We start from the raw sequence: 23,343 nt of genomic DNA, 5'->3' as shown, positions 1-23,343 counted from the left end.
CACAATAGCCAAACTGTGGAAAGAGCCAAGATGCCCTTCAACAAATGAATGGATAAAGAAGATGTGGTCCATATATACAATGGAATATTACTCAGCCATCAGAAAGGATGAATACCCAATTTTTGCATCAACATGGATGGGACTGCAGGAGATTATGCTGAATGAAATAAGTCAAGCAGAAATAGTCAATTATCATATATTTTCACTTGTGGAACATAAGAAATAACATGGAGGACGTCAGGAGAAGGAAAGGAAAAGTGAAGGTGGGGGGAATCAGAGCAGGAGATGAACCACGAGAAACTGTGGACTCTGAGAAACAAACTGAGGGCTTTAGAGGAGAGGGGCTTGGGGGCATGGATGAGCCTGGTGGTAGGTATTAAGGAGGACATGTATTGCATGGAGCACTGGGTGTTACATGTAAACAATGAATCTTGGAACACATCAAAAACTAATGATGTATTGTATGGTGACTAACATAACACACACACACACACACACACACACACACTCACAAAGATAGACACAGAAAATTAGGGGTGATTTCTCCACAAAGTACAAATACTATACCCATCCAGTACAAATACTATACCCAGACAGTTCAAAAACAACAACAAAAAAATGATAATTTCCAAGAAAGCTATTTACATGCTCTTTCCTTAACCTAAACACAGATGAACATGAAAATAGGAAAACCACTGTTAGGTAAAAACCCAACTACATTTAACCTTTGCTGCTAATAGGTAATTGACATGGAAAGGAAACTTTGATCCCAAGACTTCCGGGCATAAAAGGTAGAGTTGTCCTCTTTTTTCCAAAGACACTGCAGCAAATAAAGACCTTTAAAAAACATCCTTAGTAGTAAACTTACTTACAGAATGGGAAAGCTAAGTCTGAAATTGCAGCATTTGTATATCCCTTTGCATTAGAAAATAGAAATAGAAACAGCTTATTATATAGAATTATAATTGGTGAGTACTCTAAACTTTTAAAATCAAAACTTGGAACAAAATGCTGTTAGCTTATAAAATTTCACATGGGTAAGGAGTTGACATGAATTGGACTGGATCAGCCTGAAAAGGGATACGGATGATGCTCTTGGAAGGACATGGAGCCATACGACTCAAAGGAAATGGTTACACCAGAACAACTCCAGAGACATTCTACCCAGTTACAGCTTAACTAAAGATGATTATTACACCAGAAATTCCCTCTTTCCTTCATTCATGTATTCATTGGGATTGAATAACTCATTAAGATCTAGTCAGTAACAACCAGAGAAAGACAATTATTGATCTCTCTGGTACAAGGAGTTTGAGAGGCAGGGTGGGGGGCCGTGAGGGGTAGTGAAGAAAAAAATGAAACAAGATGGGATTGGGAGGGAGACAAACCATAAAAGACTCTCAATCTTACAAAACAAACTGAGGGTTGCTGGGGTATGGGGGCTAGGGACAGGGTGGCTGGGTTATGGGGAGGATATGTGCTGTGGTGAGTGCCGTGGAGTGTGCAAGCCTGATGATTCACAGACCTGTACCCCTGGGGCTAATAATACAGTATATGTTAATAAAAAAAAAATGACACCACCTAAAAAACAAAAACAAACAAACAAAAGATCTAGACACTAAGATAGGTGTTAGAGATACATCAGTGAACGAAAAACATAGAACCTCCTCCTCAGAATTCACACTTCAGCTATTTATGTATAGTTTTGGTAGTTTGGTATTATTTGTATAGTAGTAGATACTCTTTGCTACCGATCCCATATCCATTCACCTCTTTTCCTTTTAAAGAAATCTCTGTATTATCGAAGGTGCCACTGTACTCAGAAAAAGCAGCATTTCCCACCTTCCCTTTAAAAGAGAGATGTTGGGGGGCACCTGGTTGGCTCAGTGGGTTAATGCCTCTGCCTTCAGCTCAGGTCATGATCTCAGGGTCCTGGGATCGAGCCCCGCATCGGGCTCTCTGCTGGGCGGGGAGCCTGCTTCCCTCACTCTCTCTGCCTGCTTCTCTGACTCCTTGTGATCTCTGTCTGTCAAATAAATAAATAAAAATCTTTAAAAAAAAAAAGAGAGAGAGAGAGAGAGAGATGTGGGGCGTCTGGGTGGCTTAGTGGGTTAAGCCTCTGCCTTCAGCTCAGGTCATGATCTCAGGATCCTGGAATCAAGCCCCGCATCGGGCTCTCTGCTCAGCAGAGAGCCTGCTTCCCCGCTCTCTGCCTGCCTCTCTGCCTACTTGTGATCTCTGTCTGTCAAATAAATAAATAAAATCTTTGAAAAAATAAATAAATAGAAAAGAGATGTCTAATCAAATGTCAGCAAAGCCAATGGATGAGGCTTCCAGCAAAGCTCTTTAACTCTGAGAGCTCTTTAACTGAGCTCTTTATCCCTGCGCACTTCTTCCTTCTTTCCTCCTGTATGGAACATGAATATGATGGCCAGAGCTGGACAGTTGTTTTGAAACTATGAGACAATTTGAACATGGAAACAATATTCTAAAAATGTAGAGGAGAAGAATCAAAGGAGTCTAATTTTTAGTGAAATCTCAGAATGACCACAGAATTTCCAGAAAGCCTGCCTCTGAATTTCTTCCACATGAAAAATAAAGTCATGTATTCATTTCAAATTATTATTTGAGTTTTTTTAAATATGCCTTTCTTTTTAATCTTGATATATACCAAATATATATATATATAATGTGTTATATCTATAGAATAAATTCTAACAAAAACATGAATTTATAGGCATACCGAAATGTTATTCCAAATGTGGACCTGGTTATTTTCAATTAAAACTTCCACACACCCCTACCATTCCAGCTTTATAAAGCTTTCTGTTGAAAGACAGCTTTGAGATTTTTTTAAGGAAAGAGACCTAACTCGAGAAACTGGATGGCTCTTCTAAACAGTTTTTCAGTATTCAGGAGGGAGAAACTAGCCAAGAAGAGCCCCTCCTCCACTGAAGTTCAAGATAAGCTGCTCCTATTTGATATCTTTTACATGTGCATTGATTTCAGTTTTGTCATTTTGTAAATTCTTATAACATATCTTCTAGGTCACAGAATTCATTGTTTAATTAACCACCTTTAGTTTAGTAACCACCTTTAGTACCTTTATGAGTATCTTCTGCTCTTCTGTACAATGACCCCTGCATATAAGAACACTACCCCTTCATGTTACTTCAGTTACCTGACTCAGATTAGGACAGGATGTTCAATTATTAATGAGGTGACAGTATCACCCAGGGGTCCATATTTAGGGAATGAAACATGCTATTTTGATTTTTTTAGAACAGTTAAAATTTGCTTTTTAAAAAGATGTTTACATGAGCACTTCTTATAAGGTACATGTTTTCTAATACATAAAATGTCATCTTTTTTGCAATCTACAAGAGCACTTTTAGAAGAATGTCTTTAGAGGAGATCTCAGTGACAAATTCTGTGATACTAGTCAACATGGGTTTCCATTGTTCTTTAATTCAGCAGATCTTTCCTGAGGACCCTCTACCTAGCAAGCGTTAATTTAAGCTGGAGGGGAAGGGCAAGATGGGTGGGATGCAGTTAATACAAAAACTGCACCACAAAGAACTATCCTAACTGGGAAAGTAGACTATAGACAAGCATGCAAATGTATAATATAATTATAATATAATATAATATATCTATAATTCTAGATAATGAGAGTAAAAAGTTCTAGAATGAAATTAAAGCATAATGGAAGGAGAGAGAATGATGGGGATGGAGACTTCTTTTCCTCATGGAGGTAGCAAAGCCTGCAAAACCAAGCTCTAGAAAACCAGATTCCAGAGCCTGAGGTAGATAAGCACTGGGTTTACTGCAGAAAGGCTAATGTGTCTTGATGGCTTTAAGTGAGGCATAGTGCTAGGAGCAGAGCTCCCAAAGGGAGGCAGAGATTGTTCAGGATTTAGGAAGCAAAAGTAAGAGTTTGCATTATACTCAAAAGGTAATGGGAAGTAACTAGAAAGTTTTAATTAGGGCAATGCATCATGAGATTTACATAGTAAATTGTTCCTCTGGGTACAAGGTAAAGGATAGAGTGTTTGGAGAGCCTGAGAGGAAACTGAGAGACCAGGTAAGAGATCACAAAAGTAGTTTAGGTGAGAAAGAAAGTGGAGTAGACTACGAGAGTAGTGTTGAGAAGTCAAAAGGGCCCACATTTAGAAAATATTCAGCAGGTAGAATTGAGAGGACTTTCTGATACAGGTGATGTGGTGGCAATCTTTCGTTTAGAGTCAACATGTAGAGCAGACGAAATCCAGAGTGACCCCATTAACACACTGAGGTATTGAAAAAAATGTTCTCACTTCATCCAGAGAAAAACACAGCTTCGCTTATAAGAGTTTGCCTTTCAAATGAATGACCTGTAGTGGATAAAGGGAGTCACAGAATACTTTATAAAGAATTCTTATTGGTGGCTAATAATTCTTAAAGTGGCTAATCAAGAGTAAAAGGGAGAAAAATAAAGAATGTTAATTTTTATGATGATCATTATTTTGTGAACAATTTAAATCATCTGGCTTTAAAATTACACATGTTGTAAGTTGCTGCTTTTATTTTGCCCAAAACGTTCGCCCTGTCCTCTGGCAACTGGGCAATTTTAATTATAGTAAGAAAAATTTTTTAAAATGACAACTTAAAAATTTATAAAACCAGATCAGTTAAGTTGCAAGCACTCAGTAGGAAGCTCTACTTCATTTCTGAGTTATTGGGTACCATCAGAAATGTAGACATTCAGAGGAAGTAGCACATATCAGGAAATTGACAGCTTTGTGGATGGCTTAAAAGGTAGGAGTAAGATATTTTTTAAAAAAAATACCAGAGAAAAGGAGTGAAGCTTCCCAAATGTAGAGAACTCAGTGATTAAGTGTGTTTTCAATAGATTCTGACAGTAGGTATGCGGGGAGACTTCGGGCATTTCTCACACTGGCACTATTGCACCAGACAGGTAAACAAATATCCACTCATTTGCTCCCTGAATTTGATGACTTTACCCCAGTTCCCATATAGTCAACACTACTAGGATTTAGTGCTATTTATTGTCGATCCCGCAGGGAATATCTGTCTGGAATATGGCTCATTTGTGACCACGCACGATGAGAAGTGAATCTACTGGTGATCAGTAGGTCGGCAGGTAGGTAAGTTGACAAGCGCTGAAGCAATTGTGGCTGGACTGTTGTACCCACAAGAGGGTAGAAACATTTAATATGCCCTCCTGTAACACTCCTGGGTGGGTTGGTTTGTTATTTCACATGATAGCTCTTACTTAGATATTCTTTGCAATTTTAGAATTAAAAACTAAAAAGAAAGCGATGGACAGAATAACGTCCCGGAGATCATTTTGGAAGCACTGAAATTTTAACATTCAGTTCTCATTAAAAGTCTCAATGTGGGAAACTTCTAAAAATGATTGATGATCCAATGATATCAGCACGAACAGTTTTTGCCACGATAGAGCCTGACTTTTCTGACTTAAGCTAGGTTATCAGGTCCGCTGGGGAGAAAAATAGCACTTAGGGTTGGAACCAATAGTTAGCAATTAGGGACTGGGCATTATAGTAATTTCATTTAGCATTCAAACAACTTTAAGATGTGATTTTTATCTCCATTTCCTAAGATAAGGAAACAGAGGTTCAAAAAGGTAAGTAGTGTCTAGGATTTGCAAAGAAAAGTCAAGTAACCAGTGAAACTCTGATTCAAACTCACTCTTTTCATTGTATTCCCACACCCTCCTTTCAGTAAGTTTCCTCTTCAGCAGTAGGGAATCTTCATTAGATTGAAAGAAATGGTTAGAAGGTACATTTCCGCTCATAAAAAGGAAGCACCCTCTATCTACTAACTACTCTTCAAGCAAAACAGACTTTCTCAGGAGGTATTGAGATCTCTGCCAACTGTCACTTCACAGGAGTCTATTACTATATTCTATGATCGTGATGAAATAAATCAAGAATGGGATTTTATCATGCAATTCAATTTATTACAAAAAGGGAGTCAGGGGGTATGGATCACCTAGGAACTGCTAACAGCACCCAGGGAAGCTAAAGAAAGACGGTTTATACCCCCTTCACCACTGTGCCGACACCAGACTGACACTGCTCCGCTTTCGTTGCCTTGCAGACTAGCAGTAAGGGATGAGACCAGAGTTAGATTGTGAATATCACCCACACAGAGCTACGCATGAGTTCAGAACAACTAGCAAAGAAAATGCACCAGACAGTTTCTGATTCCACCAGGGCTACTCTTACCTTTTGCAAGTCTTGAAATGAGATATTTACTTTGTATCTTCACCAAAGCACACTCTATCTTCTGATAGAAACTGAACCAAAATTATTGGTCTGCCTAGTGACACAAACTACTCTCAATTGTTTTGAGTCCAATACAAATATATTTAAGAGAAAAAAATGCTACCCTAATCTAAAGACAAATGTCCTTAACAAATAGATACTTCTCATTCAGCTGATGCACTAGAACCACCCCCAGTTATTTCCTCTTTTGTGAGAAAAGGAAATTTTGAGGAGCAAGGGATATGTTCACGACCTTGGCTTTGTTGGTATTTGAATGGATGAACACTTATTTCAAAACGTATATTCTACACTTCTGATATGGGCAGTTTATTGCGTGTCAATTATATCTTCATAAAGTCACACAAAAAGACTACATATATAATAGAGTTGCTTGTTCTGGTACAAAAATATTTATAGTTAAGCCGAGGCTCATCGTGCTACTCAAGAAGTCTTCTGAGTATTTAGTTAATACATTCAGAAGACCACTTTTTTTAAATGATGCAAAATGCCAAACAACAGTGAACATGTGTTACTCTGAAAATATCCTCTTGTCTATCCCCAGTGCCTTTTTTTTAATTATAGAATTCACCTAATTGTTTCAAGGAGCTGATGTTAGAAACCTACAACTGGAAAAAACTCATATGCAAAATTTTTACCTCTGTTCACATTGGATATTATATTTGGTCCACGGTCAGCTTCATTTTAGCTCCATCTCTATTAAAAAGCAAAGTGGACTTTTACAATAAAACTAACCTCCTTTCTAATGCAACTGGAATCTGTTTCTCTCTGTCATTGCTGTTTACACCGAAATGTTACCTAAGCCCCAGTCGTGTATCAGGTACTGATAATAATAGTCACTTGGGACAGTATTCACCTCCAGGAATAATGTAATTATAGTCTAGAAAACCTCTTCATTTAATGCTCCTCAGCCATGCTGTGCGTCAGAGTAAAGACACTTTGTTATTCAGTATTAATATACCCGTTTCCTGATAGGAGCCTCAGTTCTCTCCTATATCTTTCATAATGATGAAAAAAAAAAGCACCTCTTTTATTAGTATTGCTAATGTTCTTAGCCATCTGAGTATTGTACTCTGTCATTCAAGTTCATTCTCATCTGATACAGTAAGACTTGCTGTTAGAATATGTTGTGAAGGAAGCCACAGTACATAGGCCAGTATTTAGCTGCAGTTCCCCTTTGTGTGTAAGAACCTCCTTTGTTCCCAGCGTTTACTATTCTCAGACGGAAACTCAGTAGGGAGTTTCAAGTCTTCTAATACTTTGACATCCCACTGAGAGGCTGTGTGATACAGGAAGGATTAAATATCCAAAGCCTGTCTGTGAGAAAGTTTCTTTTTTCCAGGCATTAAAAAAAGGTCAACTGATAACCAGTTAAGAACTCTGGCTACCCCCAGGGACCTCCCCTACTTATTAACTTATTCAGGAGAGGTGGAACGTAGCCTACCTAAAGGTACACTGAAAGCATGAACTTAAGGGTAAGGACAGCTTCATGGGCACTGATGACCTGCACAGTCACACTGTGCTTAGAGAGGCCTATGTTTGGTTTAATATTCTTCTTTTGCCTCTTGAAGGGCAATAATTTTTGAACAAGGGGCCCCACATTTTCATCTTACATTGGGTTCTCACAGACTGGGTAGCCATTCCTACTAAGAGCTCAGACAGACCATTTATAAGTTGTATAACCTTCTAAGAACCTGTTTCCTCATCCATAAAATGAAGGTAATTATCGCACCTACCTCCCAGGATTGTTCTTAGGAGGATATAAGAAATACTTAAGCTTCATGTCTGGCACATAATAAATACTGAATACATGTTGACTATTCTCTTTGTGGCTCTAAAGTCATTTGGTTCACTATGGTCTTCTGTTTGAAGTTGTGTATTACGTTGTTCAGTAGGGATAGATTGGTGTGTTAACTTTTAAAACATACACATATATACAATTTAAAATGGATTATGTGTCTGAATGCCTTACATGATGTTCTCTTGGATTTCCTCAGGAGAATGAAGACTAACACCTTGAATTTTACTGCATCCCATGCTTCCGAACAACTGATGATAAAGAAGAGGTTAATGTTCCCCTCAGCTTGGCTAAACTTGAGACAGTCTTCTTCTTGACTCTAGGCTCTTGACCTCCCTTCTCTTAGAGCATTTAGTTTAGCAAACTTGAACTTCTAAGTTCTTTCTTTGCCCCTTTGAGATGTAATTCTCCCAGACTTTGGCCAGTTTTCCAACCCAGTAACTGTCTTTTCAGCACCTCTCTATCCCAGTCTTGGTGAGAACGTGGGAGCCTAACTTAAATAAGCAGCAATCAACAAACACAGATTACCTAATCACTTTGACCGACATTCGCCCTAACATCCCTCAGCAATTTTTTTTCACTGGCTTCCCCAGCACTTAAAAATCCTCTTTTTTTCAGTGGAGATAAGGTCCGTATTTCTCTTGTACTGAGATTGTCTTAAAGGAATCGTCCATGCCTGTTTAAGTCTATCTAGCGTAATTTTTCTGATACTGAGGACCCTTTTAAGGGTTTATGACTACTTCAAAGTGTGTCCCAGAAAGCAAGCTGTGTGGTTTCAGATCCTAGTCACACCATTTATTATCTACAGTGTACTTGGGTATGTATCTTAACCCCTCTGAATCCTGGTTTCCTCAATTACATATTCATAATACTAACATTGTCTTACAGAGATTTGGTGTGAAATAAATGAGATGGCCATTTATAACTCTTAGCCAATTTAAGGTTGGCTAATAAATACTATCTATAAACAAATATTTCAATAAATGCTAGCTATTAATATTAGTTATGGCATCAAAGTGACAGATATTATTTGGTCTAAGGGGATAAACCAAGCCTTTGTCATCTTTTGTTGTGACTACTGGATGTTTCTGATTTCCTTTTTAAATATACAGTCTTGTCCATGCCCTCACCCCTCAACACAGAAGTATCCTAAAATGCAACTTCTATTCGTTTTCCCATTTGTATTACCCCTGGATGCTTTCCCATTACTCTGAGGGTAAATTTCAGATTCCTGAGGATGGCATTCAAAGGACACCCAGATCCAGTCCTGGCCAACTCTCTAGTCTCCTGTCTTGGGACCACCCACCTGCATTTCTGTTTGCAGGCATCCCCTACCCTGTGTGCTGGGAAACCTTTCCCTATCTTCCACATAAGGCACAGGCAGTCATTAAGACTCACTCAAATGCCAACTCACCTGTGAAGTCTTTATGTTTGTTCATTTTTGTACTGATTTCATTTATAGTCTAATTAAAATATAATCTAAATTTATTGTAGAATATTCACAAAATTCAAAGCCAGAATGTGGAGATCATTTCCTTAACATGTCTCCCCTTTTTCATACCCTTTCTGAAATGTAACCATGGTTTAGAGTTTGGTTTTCTTCTTTTCACTGCACTTATAAACTAATACGCAAAAACATGCTCGATATAAATTTTTTTTAAACAAAAGTATGATCATTCGGAACATACAATTCTGAAACTTGCTCCTTTTTTAAAACACTATTTTATGAGTGATCTCATTTTCTTCCACAAGGACCTATGAAATAGGAGGCAATATTTTCTCCCATTTTCCAGCAAAGAAAAAAAGTTCAGAGTTTACTCCATGGCTTAAGTTCAGGCAGAGATGGATGACTGACCCCAAGGTGAATGGGAGGTAGCCATCACAGAAAGGCCCAAATTTGACGTCTTAGCGGTGGAAGAGTTTGAAGCCCGTGTAAGCTTCAACAGAAGTGTTGCTGGAGGCAACAGAGAAGGACAAGGAGCTTGGAAATCTTAAATCTCCCTTATCAGAGAAAGTGGTAGAGCCAGGAAAGGCTGAGTCCAGTTTCTTAAACCCAACACCTACGGGACTCAGTTTATGGGACTATGTGTTTGCTTCTTGGTTTAGGAAACTGGGAGGCGTGGTAAGGAAAGTATGGCTACCACTTCTCCCTTTGTAGGTAAACATCTGTCCTGATTTTTCCTTTTCCCATGACATGGGACTTTCAGCACTAAGCAGAAAGCACAAAACCCCCAGGATGAACTAGTCACCCTACTCGAAAATAACCTTCTGGAAAAACTCCTCCCAAATTTCCACCTGCATCTCTTAGACCTATTTTAATCCCACTCAGCCTTGGAGGTCCACCTTAGATGTCACATTTTCCATGTCATTTCTATAATTTCTACTATTAATATAATTTCATTTAATAATTATGCCAATATTAATTATCTCAATGCCACATATTCAATAACCCATGTTTTCCCATTGACCTAGTCTCTCATACATTTAGTTTCCATATGTGCTAGGTCCTGTTTCTAGGTTCTCTCTTAGAATTCAAACAGCTTAGTAAGAAGCCATTATCCTAGTCATTTTGAGTCACCACCACCACCCTCCCTCAATGCCAGACTCTACACATCCTACTTGGTAGGTGCTTAACAAATATTTACTGAACTTAATTAAAACAAGCCTATTATTGTTATAAGCCCTTTTCAACTTTTACTGCCTTAGATCAAAGGGAAGATTCATGGAAATTTTTAATGTACTAGAGCTGAAAGGACATCATTGGAGGATTTGCATTACAAAGCTTCAAAAACCTGTTCAGCATATTTCTGACTATTTACTTGGATTGGACTTCAAATATGACATCAGATTAGATTCTAAAGCAGAAAAAAAAATTTACCATTTCAATTTGAAACAGCCAAAGTAGTCACTTGAAAGCTAATGTGAAGATTAGAAGTGGTTTTCAAAATTTGAAAACATGGAGACACTGTTTATGAAACAAAATATGGGGCGCCTGGGTGGCCCCATCAGTTAAGCAGCTGCCTTCGACTCTGTTCATAATCCCAGGGAGTTGGGATTGAGTCTCGCATGGGGCTCCCTGGTCAGTGGGGAGTCTCCGTCTCCCTCTCTCTCTGCCTCTGCCCCACCCCCCAGCTTGTGCTTTCTTTCTCAAATAAATAAATGAATAAAATATTTAAAATAAATAAATAAAACAAAATATGAAAATAAAACCATGGGATGGCAAGGGAATGGGATATTGGAGAAAGTAGTATACAAGATTACTGTCCAGTTTCTACATTTTGTTTTGGGTGGTGGGTTAGTAAGTGTTTATTTTACTATTTAAAATAATTAACAAATAATAATTAAAACTTGGGACATACATAGGCTCCATACGGAGCAAGAAGCCTGATGCAGGACTTGATCCCAGGACCCTGGGATCATGACCTGAGCTGAAGGCAGCTGCTTAACGGACTGAGCTACACAGCCGACCCATAATGAAAATTTTTTTAAAAAGACAAGCTCAATGTAAACATATTCATTGATTTATATCCATATATATCTTTCACTTTCACCGGCTATTTTAAGGAAAAATATACATTTAGGGAAAGGTTAACTGTTTGTGTTTTTTTTTAAGATTTTATTTATTTATTTGACAGAGAGAGAGGGCACAGGTAGGCAGAGAGGCAGGCAGAAAGAGAGAGAGAGAAGGGAAGCAGGCTTCCTGCTGAGCAGAGAGCCCAATATGGGCCTCGATCCCAGGACCCTGAGAGCATGACCTGAGCATGAGGCTTAACCCAATAAGCCACCCAGGCGTCCAGGAAAAGCTAACTGTTAATGATGGATGAAAATCTTCTATTCTTAACATCAACTTACTCTATGTTATTACGGCATCTTTGAATTACCTTATAATATGGCTGAAAACTCCTACCAGAAGTAGGAGAAATTTCAGCTCTGTCACTTTCCTTTGATTCCCTTATGTACAAATTATAAGTATTTTTGATTCAAACAGTAATTCTGTCACCGTTGACCAAGGCATATATTTTTTTTAAGATTTTATTTATTTAATCGACAGAGAGAGATCACAAGTACGCAGAGAGAGAGAAGAGGAAGCAGGCTCTCCACCAAGGAGAGAGCCCAACGCGGGGCTCGATCCCAGAACCCTGGGATCATGACCAGAGCCGAAGGCAGAGGCTTTAACCCTCTGAGCCACCCAGGCGCCCCGACCAAGGCATATTTTAATTAACACAAAATAACGGACTCTGGAAATCCATTTAATCAGTCAACTGGAGGTGAATAAAGGCAGGGGGACAATCTCAAGGCCTCCAAATGATGGAACACTCATACACACCTGGTACCAATACTTTTGCAATATTTCTGAAGCACATATTAAAAAGTTCCTGACAGTAACAACAATAAAATTCTCAGAAGTGTTACTTTGGAGAATTTATGTTAAGAAAACTGTCAGTGAAAGAGACAAAGATTTATAAACTTAGGTGTTCCCAGAGCATTATTTCTATTATCGAAAAATCTAATGAGTTTAAAATTTTCAACTGAAGAATTTTTAAACAATTTGTACTCATCCACATGCTGGAATAATAGGTAGCCATTAACATGGTATTTCTAAAATATTTGATAACAATGAGAAATGCCTATAATAGTAAGTAAAAACAGCAGGATACAAAATAGTGTATACAATTTAAAAATATAAATGTAGGGAAAATTGCAAGGTAGCACATTTTACATTTTCCTTTGTTCTGTTCTTCAAATTGCAAATTATCCACAATAAGCAAGAATTACATTTATAATAACAAAATCTCCTTATAAACTTATTTTTTAAAATTAACCCTCATAATCCTGCCACCCAGAGATAACCATTGTTAAAATTTTGGTTTCTTCCTGTATTCTTTCCAGGGATATTAGTATAGTGGATATCATACATACATATACAACTTTAATATCTTACTTTTTTTAAAGTTAACATTAGCAAATAAACACATAATCAGTATATACTAGTACTTAAAAGATCTTGGAGTCTGATAGATCTGAGCTTACGTCTTGATTTTTCCACTGACCAGCTGCATCAAACAGATCTTCGTCTGTACTCAACCTAACAATGTAACTTGTGTGACTTAATCAAACACCATTCAGGGACTTACGTAAACATGGGCTTGTGCGGTCTTCAAGAATTTCCTCAGGTCCAGGCTTCTCCTAGCCTCCTGTCCTGCCATTCTTAGCTTGTGGTTTTCAGCCATGGTTATGAGATGACTACTACCCACACAGGCTTCACCTGCTCATTTGGGAGAAGAAAAGAGGAAAGATGAGGGTCAAAAGGCTGAAAAGTCCTGTTCTGTTGAGTCTTCCTTTAGAAGAGCAATCTCTGCTTCAACTGAATGGGCCATAACTGGTCATGTGGCCAGCCTGAATTGTGTTAGGCTAGCAGCTCAGTATTTTCAGCTGAGCTCACTGCAAACTCAAACAAAATTGGAGACCTGTTAGTAAGCAAGAAAAGAGAATGGATTTTAGATGTAAAATCCTCAGCAAAACACTTAGCCTTGCTGAGGTTCAGTTTTTCCACCTTTGAAATGAGATCAAGAAAGTATCTCACCAGTACATTTGACTGGGAAGACTTAAAAGGGGATAAAATGATTAGCAAAATGCCTAAAATCTATAAGTATTCAAGAAGTTTCAGCTATTATTTCTTAGAACTCAAAAGCATAATAGTCTATGATAGGATGATGTACCTCAATTTCTTTGACAATGCTAATTTTATTTGGCTATTGTAAACATATCTGTTCTAATTGATAATAAACATATTATTGTTAAATGCTGTTATGAACAATTTGTGCATAATTTTTCTGTTAGTTTTTATTCTTGGGAAAATTCATAAAAATTTAACTAGTGGATCCAAGAGTTTGAACAATTTTCAAACACTGGATCCATCTTGGCAGTTTGCTCTCCAAAATGTTTATTTTATTAATTTGTTTCCACAACAGTTCTCACCTCCTCACTCTAAACTTGACCTCACTGGCTATAGTCATCAAAAATCAAGTTGCTAACTTGATTTAGCAAAGACTACTACCTACTCATCAAAGCCCACATTTTCCTCTTCTTCCTGTCTGCACAGCTTTTCTAGCTGTTATATTTTGTTACTTAATGTTTTAATAAAGAAGCACCTTTATTATTATTCACATGCTCCTGTAATATTTTATTGTTACACTTCAATTTAATTGGCTTCTTTTGAAATCTTTTAAATTCTATTTTATGTATTTAAAAACATTTTCTGATGGGGTGCCTGGATAGCTCAGTTGCTCGGATAGCATCTACCTTCAGTTCAGGTCATGTTGTCTAGGTCCTGGGATGAAGCCCCACTTTGGGCTCCCTGCTCAGTGGGGAGTCTGCTTCACCCTCTCCTTTTACCCCTCCCCCCACTCATGCTCGCTCTCTCTCTCTCTCTCTATCTTTCAAGTAAATAAATAAAATTTTAAGAAGTTATTCAGAAAAGAGGTCCTAAGCTTCACCAGACTGCTAAGATAGCCCCCGGTACAAAAAAAAAAAAAAAAAAAACTTAAGAATGTTTGCTTATGTTATGTTTGAGCCATTTTACATTGTTGAGTCTTTCTGTTACATCTTTTAGCACTGTCTTAACTTATATAAGTAATGAATAGTGTCTGTAGGGTTTGGGCATTGTAAAGTTAAATTTAATGTCATTACATACATATGTGTATTTCATACATCAGTCTTATGAGAGTATTGTATTTGTGGCAAATGTTCTTACCAGTTCTTGTTTGTCTTTTAATTTTATGGTATTTGATGTATAGCATTCAAATGTGTTTATGTGGTTAAATCAATCATTCACTTCTTATGTGATTTTTATATATCTTTTTTTTTTAATTTATTTATTTGACAGAGACAGCAAGAGAAGGAACACAAGCAGAGGGAGTGGGAAAGGGAGAAGCAGGCTTCCCGCCAAGCAGGGAGCCTGATGTGGGGCTCGATTCCAGGACCCTGGGATCATGACCTGAGCCAAAGGCAGCTGCTTAACAACTGAGCCACTCAGGGGCCCTTATATATATCTTTCTTTTTTAAAAAAATTCTTCCCCAATCAAAAGCCAGTCACAGGTACTAACATTCCTCACCCAAGAGGGTGGACCAGTCCATGTGAGTATAACTCCTGGGTTGTGTAGGCTCCAACATGGGCAACTGTAGTCAGCAACATCAATTTGTTAAATTCTTACCTATATATTTTAAGTATTTAATCCATCTGGAATGTATTTCTCTGTTGTGAGGTGGATAAAGAAGATGGCTAATTTTTACAATACCAATTTTCTAATAATTTGACTTTTTCACTACTATTTCCTTTGGAATATATTAAATTTTTAAAATATACATTGGTCTATTTTTGAATGGTTCCATGCTAATCTTGTGCCAGTACTGTATCTTAAAAATTATTGTTAATTTTATTTCATTGTCTCATAGCTGAGTGGGTTAGTTTACCTTTGTTACTCATAATTTTTAAGTTTTTGATACTCTGAAAAAATGTTCCAGAAAAAATTGCAGAATGTACTCTCAGCAGAATGAAATTTGACAGTTGCAGGCAAAATCTATATTGCCAAGCAAAGAATCACTCCAAAATTTCTTGGTATATTTTGTCCCAAAGAAAATATTGTACTTATATTTTACCCACAAATTTATGAGTGACCTCACTTCAACTTTTTCACATAGACTTAATGGTGAGAAGAGTTCTGGAACAAGAGTCAGAAAACCTCAACTTGAAACCATCTTTAATTCTTTCCAGGTGTCTAACTTGAGACAACTGGCTTATTGTCTTAGAGTCTTAGTTTCCTCATGGGTAAAATGTGAGTATAACTTCAATTCTACCTATTATTCAGGACTGCCATGAAGAATGAGATCATATATTTGAAATCTTTTGAAAAACTGTAAAGTATTATAGGCAACAAATTAATATTTAATTAAAGTTACTGTTTTACTGGACCTGGAGATGTATTTACTGTGGTCCACATTTGTATTACCACATTCTCTAGAGCAGAATTTGATATAAGACAGATATGTCTTGGATTTTATCCAAGAAGATTTAGTTTTGCTGGAGAAGCCAAAAAGATCTCATTATAAGTTAGTCCCATGACATGGACTCTTAGGATGCTATTAGACACAGGTTACAATTTATGTGCCTTCCAGTGTTTGAATGGGATAATTGAGGGGAAAAATTAACAATGTCTTGACTTGACACAAAGGTAAAATATGGGGATAGAAGCTGAAAATAATTTATTCCCCCATCCCCTAAAAAGATGAGAGGCTGGTTTTAGTTGTACAAAAGAAAAATATTTTTGAATAGGGGTCAAGATTATAGATGGTTCAGAGTTGTCAAATGTATACCTGTCAAAGCCGAGTTTTGCAAGGAGTTTGAGTTCAAGGTAGAACACAGTGGTGCTACATTCAGTAACATTTATTGTGGAGCAGCATTTAATTTCCTTGCAGAACAAACACATTCCTTGGAGACACTGTATAGCACACTATGTCTTCCAAAATTATATGTACAAATTGTGATTGATATGTTTCCACTCTAAAATTACCATTATGTGTGTACAGTCCACACTGTTGCTGTAGAGAATTACCATAAGCATCAACAGGAGGAGTGCATTTCCCTATGAAATGATGCCCAATACTGTAAAACTGTTTTAAAAAAAGGAAGTACATTCTTTAAACAAACTCCACGTGCCGTCCTCTATTGCTCTTTTTAAAATAAGAAATGTTTTTACCAATTATGAGGGGAAATGGTGAGGGAACTAGCATTTTATGGACTCCTACTATGTGTCACCCACATACAAGCAGTACCTTATAATCATAGCATTAAATGTTTCCATGCATAACAGCTTTGCAAGTTGATTTCTAAGTTTGCTAATGTTAACTTTAGAAAGCAGAGGCAGTTTTCCATAGTATGCAGACTCTAGGGTCAGCAAAACTGGGTTTGGAAACCAATTCTGGCTCTTCTTCACTATAAAAATTACTTGACCTCCCTAAATTTAAGCTTGATTTTTCATTTCTACTAGTAATAACCGATACTACTACTAATAGGAATGGTGATATTAATACATCATAATAATATTAGGAAATAATAATAGTTGTGTGACCAAGATAATAAACATAAAGAGTTTATTCAATATCTAAATTTAGTAAGCAATAAATAATTGTTCGTAAGTATTAAGAAGACTCCAAAAGTTTTACTGGTAAAAAGAAAACTTTTTTATTAAATTGTGTTTTCCAAGATATTTTTTCTTTATCTCTTTTCTGGAATTTATGTAGTTCCTGCTGTAACTTAGAAATTTTTCACTGAGCCAGATTACTAATTGAATCTCTTTAACGTGCATAGCATCTTAACTAGATAGCACTCTGGCCCTGCTTCATTTTACGTTTCGGAATAGTTAGCGAAATGCTGTGGGCTCAGTAAAATTGGCTAATTCAACTTCCTGCTTCCAGAAACAAAAATAATTATTTGTAGCCTGACAGATTTAACATAAAGGGATCTATTTTAAAATTTACACATCATACTACATAAAGTGAGCAGATAGGAGGTTTTAATCTACTTATAAAATGATTGAAATATAGTTCCTTAATATCTCCAATTAAAAAATCCTCAGAGCATTATAATTGTTAAAGAGAAGACTGAAATTCCCTCAGATTCTATTCCAGTAGCTTCCTGCTCACTTGAAAAAGACTGATGTCCTCGGAATGGCCAACAAAGTACTAAACAATCTGCTTCCCCCAAATTCTTCACCCCAACACTCACACCTTTCGCTCTAAGACCTTGATTCCTCCTCCAAGCTCTAAGTTTTAGCCACACTGATTCTACCACCAAACATCAGGCTCCCAGGTGCATCTTCTTTTTCCTGTGCCTGAAACACTCTCCCTAGATATCCTGATGGCTCCCTGACTCACCTCACTTGGAAATTTACTCAGATGTGTTCTTTGTGGCAAGACCTACCCAAACTCTCCTTAGAACCAAACCCCACTTCGTCCGGTGACCACCGTCTCCCCTCCCTGTTTAATTTTTCTCTATAACCTCTATCAACTATCTTTAATACCTCTTATTTGACTTTCCTTTCTTTATTTTTCATCTTCTTATTTGACTTTACTTTCTTTATTTTTCATCTTCTTTGCAACAAAATGTAAGTGGTATGATAGCAGAGATTTCAATTTGGTTCACAGGTCTATTTCCAGTGCCTATTATATATACATCATTCCAGGCGTATAATAGACACTTACTAAATTTTGATTAAATGAACACCTTCTTCCTTCAAAAGTAAAAGTTTTAATTGGTGACATCCAACATGAAAAAAAAAATGCACATGTACTCCTATGAGACACTAATGGCTAAATATTTAATGTCTACTTTCAATCCAAGAACAAGGAACAACTCCAGGAACACAATTTATTTAAGAGGACATCCCTACATTATTCTATACAACCAGAAGGAATGAAAATTCTGAGGAAGTAAACGCTGGATAGGGGAGAAAGAGCCTTGGGGCACTGGAGGATATCTTCAAATGCAATGGGACAGCTCCCTAATTCATCCTATGAGAAATTACTGAAAGAAGTACACAACTGAGGACTTCATGCCAAAATGAAATAATGTTAAACTAAATGACAAGACATATTCTAAACTGCAAATAAAACGTATACTGATGCTATGTTCCTCTTGGTTGTTAAACTGAATTATTCAGAATGAATTTCCAAATGAAATTTTATGGCTCTGGACTATTATTTCAATGTTTCTAATTGTATATCCAACAAAACTGCCACTATTACAGTTCTGCAATTCAACTAGCAATATTTTTATTTGTCTTCCATCTGCCCAACTTTTCTAAACTCTACTCCAAGGTCATACTGCACCCTTTAATTGTGACCAGATTGACAAGGTCAAGCCCTTTTTTACTTTGAGAATGACACCCAGACATCATTTTTCAACCCTGATAATTGATGCAGACAGCACTGTGGGTAGAGGAAAGGTGGAATGGAATTCACTCCATTTGTTGTTAGGGATGTTGTTAGGGATGCCACATGTCTTAGAAATGCAATCAAAGCCTAATGACAAGACAGACTCTGTTCCCTTAGTTGGGCTATAATGAGCACTTGAAAACTTCTTCCATGAAACAAGGGAGATGGCTTACCTTTAGGAATCAATGAAGACATTTGGAAAGGATCATGTTAAAATTATTGATAAATTCTTCATCTTTCCTCTATTAATTTCTGGGATTATGGAGCCATTTCATGTGAAAAGCAAGCCAGGAGTTCTCTGGAGCAAGGGCAGGGCAGCGCTTCTGATATCTCTAAGAAAGCAAAGCTTTTTGCTCCCAACACAGGACTATGAACACAGAGACACAGTCTATTGCTTTTGTTACTGTTTTCATGTTGATTATTGTTTTTTTCATAGAGGTGATCACTAAAAGTATCTAGCTACTCATCTAAGTTTCCTTACTTAGGTTCTTATGAAATGTCTTAAGTTTCTCCGAAATGTTTAAACCATTAACTACAAAAAACACTGTCTTTGTAGCCATATCTAAGAACTACAACTTCAGTATTTCCAGATGTTGTTTTTAATAACATGGATTGTCTGAAGGTCACCAAGTCTGAACAGTTGTCTCCCGCCACATGTGTCATCTACCTCATTCCACAACAGCGGAAGAGGAATTCATTTCCTTTATTTGAAATTCCTCCCTCTTCCAAGCCATTGCTTCTATTAAATTATCCTCATAATGTGAGACTCATAGTTTTTTTGTTGAAGTTCAAAACACATGACTTTAGCTGTTTAAAAGTTAGCATATATCACAATTTTTGCTGCATTTAAAGAAAATACACACACACAATACCTCATGGGTATTTTGACCAAGCTGCTTCAAGTCTTTTATCTTCCCTTCCCTTTTATGCATAGGACTGGAAACTAGTAGTTGAAATCAAGAGAAAAAACAAACAAGAGCCAATGGGCTCTCCCTAAGTACATCTGTCCTCTGAACAAGCCGATCAGGAAACCGCAGTCTCATTTTTCTCAGGTAGCCTCAAATACACTTGCTTGTAAAGTTATTCTAGAACACATGTATAATCGTATGTGGAAATTTCTACTTTTCAGTCAGTCTCCAGAAATCCATTTACATTACATATTTACTGTCATTTTTTAGAGGTTTATAGTGTTCAGAATTTACCATATAGAAAAGCTCCTTGCTTCCTAGTTTAACACTTTATGACAATACATTACCTCTAGCTTCTCAAAAATGCTCTTCAACTTTTCAAAATGCTTTCACAAAAAAGTGAAAAGAAACTGTTTCCCTGGGAGTGTAACGTCACCATTTGTATCCAGTTTAGGCACTAAGGAAGTTAAAGTAGAAATAATTTTCAAGTGTTCAAAACCTATTTAACAGTTTAAGGTAAACATGACATAATTATTGGATCAATCTTTTCAGTCTTTAATATATGCAGTGTGTTCACTTAGTACTTTACAATTTGCTGTCTAGTCTACTTGAAATCTTCCAAAGACTTGATTCTCCGGGTTAGTGAGGACCTACAGTAGAATGATTGGCTTCCCTTTATCCATCACTCTCAACAACCCTACTCGGGTGCTTTGAGTAATATACCTAACTTTTCTCTTGAAAGGTTTAATGTTTACAGGAACAAGTTGTGCATTTTATTTAAGCAGATTTCCTGTTTTCTAAAAAGGGTTATTTAAGCCAGTGAAATATCTGAAAGATAATGATAAGAGTAAATAATAATTTATTAATCATTTCTTATTTTTCAATCTCTTTTCACGGCCTCTAACATACCTTATGTCATTTCACTCTCATAGCAGCCTGTGGGTAGGTTCTACTCTTGCGTCCATTTTATGGATGAGGAAGGGGTGCGTGGGAGGTGCAGTCAGTTAAGTTTCTGACCCTTGGTTTCAGCTCAGGATATGCTCTCTGGGTCATGAGATGGAGCCTCAGGTCAGGCTCCATGCTGAGCACCAGAGTCTGCTCGAAATTCTCTCTCCCTCTTCCTCTGCGCCTCCCACTCATACTCTCACTCACTTTCCCAAATAAATAAATAATTCTTTATAGATGAGGAAAATGGGGCACAGTGTCCTCCACAGTCATAATGCAACTTGCCCAGGGTCAAATAGCAAAACACGGCACTTGCTTTGACTACAACTTATTTAATACGCGGAAATTTCATCTTTGCAAATGATAAACATCTTCAAATATTTCAAGTGGTGAGATGCCTAAAAGAACATGTGACCAATGTAGGATTGTTCTATGCATACAACAGATTTGGAGCACTGTTTCCTGCCATCAGAAGGACTAAGTATATGATTTTAAACAAATTTGTTTGATTTCTTAGACCCTCAGTTTCTTTGTCTGCCATATTGTCAATATCAATATGATCTGTGAGAAGTGAAATCAAGCAATAAATATGTAAGGACCTAGGAGCACCAGGCTTATTTTAGGTTCTTAATAAATATTAGTTGAATTTTCTCTTTCCTGAAGACTCAATATCCAAATTTATGATAATTTGATTCTCACACTGCACTGAAAACTCACATATAACTCATTACAACTTTTTATTTAAGAATCCTTGCTCTTACATTTGTCATGTTTAAATACCCCATTTTATAATTGAACCCCATTTTATAATTTAGCTTCATATTTCTATCTTGTATGCCAAATCTCTCCCTTTTTTCTTGTGACGTATAGTTGACGTAAATCTCTCTTTAATATCATAGCTCCTATGAGATTCCATAGGAGTTGAAATTTCTAACAACTAATTTAGGAGAAAAATTACTTTTGTTCCTATTAAATATCTTTCCTACTCATTTATGGTGGAAGTGATTGTCTCATGAAAGTCTATGGTTGTGTTCCAGGTGTTAGTGAAACTTTCATTTGTTACTAAAACTTGTTTTTGTCTTTTAAATATGAGGCTCAGCCACCTAGAGCATAAGCATCATTATCTGTGAAGATGCCATGAAGGCTTTTCAACCACTTAATAGGAAACAGAAAACTTATCAATTATACAGATTCTAAAGTAAAATGTGTTTCTAAGTTTAAATGATTTTCCATATTGATTTATCTCTTCTGCTTCTTTGTATTATGATTATTCTTAAGAATTGCTTAGCAACAAATTAGGTCTTTTTTTTCCTTAAATCTCTAAAATCTTGATTTTAATTAGTAGACAATCATCTACCTACTGAAGAATATTACAGGTAGAACAATGCAGCAAATTCTCATAAATAATTGTCTTGCTTATCTTAGCAGTGTACAAAATGTTTTCTAAAGTCATGTGTGCAAAGGAAACATGAACTGAGGGAAAATATCAGAAGACTTCATGACATAATATATCAATGTATTTATGTTTCAAGGCCATGGATAAAAAAAAGGAAATTTTTACCAATGATATTATAATAGGTACTTCTAACATTTTTGGACATACTATACATTTTCATTTAATAGTCAAATAAATTTAAAGCTAATTCCATGCAAGAAAGACCATATACTCTAATACTGTATTTGGGCTAAAACAATCAGATGGTCAATATATATTTTAGGTTCTGCCCGGTCTCCGTCACTGTATACTCTCTCTTCGACTCCCAACATGACCATAACTCTCAACCCTATCCTCTCCCCATCATGGCCAAGGGCTGTGGCTTATTTTCATCAGAAATAAGGACATTTCAGTGAGGTGGTGGAAAGAGGAAAGTAAAATCCAAAAGGGTGTTAATCCAAGTCAAAATGAAAGAGTATGAATGGTTTGGAAATCCCTACCACCAACATGATGCAGTGGTTGAGGATGCCTTCTTTCTACCATATTCTCCAGGCTAAGTTCTGACCAGACACAAGAAGGTGTTTAAAGGGGTCTTGGTCAATACTCAGATACTCGGTGCCAGCTCACCCATGAAGCTACCCTGGAAGGAGTTTCAAAAGCCTGTCAAAAGCATGGTCTTTGAGCATGGCCGCTATCTTGCTTCCAAATCCCACTCTCCATCTTGGGATCTGCTTTTCACTGGGCTCTGGCTGGTACCCAGTCGTTTCTTCTCAGGTCTTCATTTTCCATATATAGGTCTCTGCCAGGTTCCTGCTTGACCCCTCCCCACAACTGTATTGTGTATGCATTCTGGCAGCACAAGACAGCATGTGGAAGCTGAGAAGTCCTTGAGAAATCATTGAATCTAATAACCTCCTTTCAGAGATGTGGCAGCCAGGAACTAAAGCAGATTCT

The 23,343-nt window shown here is 37.0% G+C and overlaps 1 long non-coding RNA gene across 1 annotated transcript in view; it reads right to left on the bottom strand.

The window, feature by feature from the left end:
- The window catches only part of LOC116586168, a 55,218-nt gene that overhangs the window by 20,509 nt on the left and 11,366 nt on the right, over window positions 1–23,343 (bottom strand). The window contains exon 5 of the long non-coding RNA XR_004283922.1: window positions 13,245–13,378. This is a non-coding gene — a long non-coding RNA (uncharacterized LOC116586168). The remainder of the gene's footprint in view (window positions 1–13,244; window positions 13,379–23,343) is intronic.

The sequence above is a fragment of the Mustela erminea genome, chromosome 3 (assembly GCF_009829155.1).
Source record: "Mustela erminea isolate mMusErm1 chromosome 3, mMusErm1.Pri, whole genome shotgun sequence".
In the NCBI taxonomy this organism is placed as follows: domain Eukaryota; kingdom Metazoa; phylum Chordata; class Mammalia; order Carnivora; family Mustelidae; genus Mustela; species Mustela erminea.
This window is presented reverse-complemented; position numbering and strand designations above follow the sequence as displayed.